The sequence below is a fragment of the Echinops telfairi genome, unplaced genomic scaffold, assembly GCF_000313985.2.
Source record: "Echinops telfairi isolate 266 unplaced genomic scaffold, ASM31398v2 ScPeMD7_3509;HRSCAF=4178, whole genome shotgun sequence".
Taxonomy (NCBI): domain Eukaryota; kingdom Metazoa; phylum Chordata; class Mammalia; order Afrosoricida; family Tenrecidae; genus Echinops; species Echinops telfairi.
The window spans coordinates 5,770,267-5,773,332 of record NW_022107407.1 but is presented as its reverse complement, the minus strand read 5'-3'; the positions used below and the strand labels follow the sequence as shown (position 1 = coordinate 5,773,332).

At 38.2% G+C, this 3,066-nt stretch overlaps 1 non-coding gene across 1 annotated transcript; it reads right to left on the bottom strand.

The window, feature by feature from the left end:
* Positions 1–274: 274 nt before the first annotated feature.
* Positions 275–437, bottom strand: LOC115870950. Its single transcript, XR_004047011.1, has one exon. It is a non-coding gene; the product is annotated as a U1 spliceosomal RNA (small nuclear RNA).
* Between the last annotated feature and the right edge of the window lie 2,629 nt (positions 438–3,066).

Below are 3,066 nucleotides of genomic sequence, written 5' to 3'. Positions count from 1 at the left end.
GGCAAGCCACATGGAGCTACGCCGATGGAGCCAGAGCCCTGGAGCTGGAGGAACCATGTGGAAACCAATGCCAGTGGTGAGGTGCTTCTAACACCACTGGATCCATAAGACCTTCTACCCACTGCCCTGTGATCTTGCATTAAGCATCACTGCATGGCTGTGTGAGTCTATAGAGGAACTTATGGACTAGTATCCACCTATGGGGTAATACCTGATTTATGGACTTGATCTGGACTCGGCTGGGATGTTTTCTTTCTTTCTTTCTTTTTTATTTCAGGGGAGAGCTCGAACGCAGTCTCTCACTACCACAAATTATGCAGTCGAGTTTTCTGCATTTGGGGAAATCACAGGGGTCAGCACACCCGCAGGCAATGGATGAGCCTTGCCCTGGGAAAACCACTTTCCTGATCATGGTGTCTCCCCTGCCAGGTAAGTGTGGGATGTTTTCTTAATATACAATTTCTATTTGAGGTAAAGTTCTCTGTTACACACATATGTGTCTATTAATTTATTTCTCTAGTCATTCCAGGGTAACAGTACAGTAATTATGTTCTTTATATAGTGTTACTAGGAATTGAAATAGATTTGACAACAACTAACAACAGCAACACTAAAAATTAGAGGTTATAATCTACTCAGCAATACTATAGAAGAAAGGAATGGTGATGTGTTTCCATAGAGAGCATAGTTAAGAATACCCTATAGAACAGTTCTAATCTGTAGCACATGTAGAATGATATGAATTGAAATAGACTCATTGGTCAAGGGCTTTGACATTTTTTAAAATTTCTCTTTAAAAACCAAATATATACACAACCAAATAGAGTAGCCTCTTGCATAGTTCCTGTGGTCTAGAGAGTTATGCTCTTTCTGGAGGGTAAGAGGCTACTCTATTTGTCTGTCACTATTGTCTGCCTTTCATATCCAATATCTTTTTGTCCTACAACTTCATATTTCACTCCCATCCAAGCCCTGCTATTCTCACACCTCTGAGTAATCCTCAATGCTTTATCAGCTTAAGCCACTGCTCCAACCCCTACTTACCTGGAAATGTTTTACTTATCTCAAGATTTAATTAAAGATTTGCTAAATTGAAAAGTAATGGTTTATCAAACATTAGATATTGAAGATTTTTTCAGTTGTTAAAAAAGGATCTATCCAGAGAGAAAATATATATAGCTAAATTGGGTACACATTTTCAAATAATTTTCATTTTATCATATATATTTCCCACCATTAGTATGCATTATTTGTATGATATAATCCTAAGGCTCAGTTTATGTATTGAAACCTATGAAATGCCAACCATCCCGTTCAATCTTTGGTTCTATACTGTCCCAAATTTTGTTTCCTGCACTTTCTTAAAACTCCACAAGGCTATCTGAGCTCACCTCTTTTAGCAGTTATCCTTATTTTGTGATGGTCTACTTAAAAATCTACCTTGCTGACCAAACTCTTCAATGTACACATTTGAAAGATACAATGACTCTCCAAGAGTCTCAGCACACGGCACAATGCCTAGCACAATGCTCAACAACTGACAGATAAAATAATAAAATGAATAAGATTAACCTTATGTGGAAGCATGGACAGTTTATTCAAGTGTGTCTTTTATTTTCATCACCTGGATGGGTCAGCACAGGGAAGCCTCCCTTGGCCACATTCAGCCTGTTTCAACCCAGACAAGAAATCATTACCATCACCAACCCCAGCACAAACATGCTGGCATTCTCAGCATGAAAGCTGTCTAGAAAATTTAAGTAATAGTGGAGTGTGGATAGAACTTATGAATATTCATGAACCAAGGGTCTTAGCAGCCAAGCTAAGCACAGAATTACAGCAATTATTTGAATGATTTACACACACACAAAGCCAGCCCTAAGCAAAATTGCAAGTAGGCTGGAAGTCTGCTGTCCTTCCATGTTGGCCCTCCACTACTTCCTTTCAGCAGGCTCAGTAGGGGCTCATGCTCTCTGCCTGCCTGGGGAGCACTTGTGCCAGCTCCCTCCGTTCTACCCTCCAAACACACCACTCCCATAATGAGAAATCTCCTATGACATAAACCTTTTCCTCCACGCTTAGCTGTCTGTATTCCTCTCAGTGCCAACCTAGTTAACTAGCAGAGAGACCTACAAATCAACAGACTAATGCCTGTGAAGATTAATCAATCTTGTTTATCTGTTTTAGTACCTGTTTAGTATACTATTTGGAGGTATTTTGCTGTCAGTTTCCTTAAATCAATTTCATGAATGGGAGATGATAAATAGATTTACTAAATAATTAAATAGATGTTGAAGGCTAATAATAATTTGATGGCGTACTTCAATATCACAGAAACTTAGAGAAGGAAAGAATCTTAGATGTAATTTAATTCAATGTTGTCCACATTTAGTGCCATGTTAGGTTAATAGACACTTGAGTAATAAAGTATTCTAAATCTTAAGATTCTTTGCAGAAAGATTAGCAGTGTCTTTAATATGATACTGTAAATGTTTAAAATACAAAGGTAGTGCTAATCATTTCCTAATTTTGTATGCAGAAATTCTCTCTCACAGACTATTTATTACTAATTTTAGGATTTTCTATGTTCTATTTTCTAGGTGTTATAGAACTAGTGCAACCTAGGACCTTAAAATTCAAATAAATAAAATGCACCAGAAATGCGAACTGTTTGCCCAACAAAAAACACTTGGCAACAGAATTGAAACCTGAACATAGGTACTCTGGCTATCAGTCAAGCAGATTTTACATTTGAGAAATAAAAATTTGCTTTTCTCATGAATCCAGACCAAATCAAAATTAGCCCTCCATTGCCCATAATAGCCTAAGAGAATACAAAATATTTCCATTCCTGTAATAACTCAAAGTTACTCAGGTGCTAGCTTCTGCTATAAAGTTCAAATCCTATAAAGCCCAAACCATCCTCCATGTTGGTGTTCAGGCATATTTCATGTGTATTATGCTGGCAAGACTGAAAAGTCTTTCCCCTGAACTCACTATTTGTGCCAAATCCCCTCTCATAATGGTGCTAACACCCAGGACTGGTGGTCGAGGACCCCCCCCCCC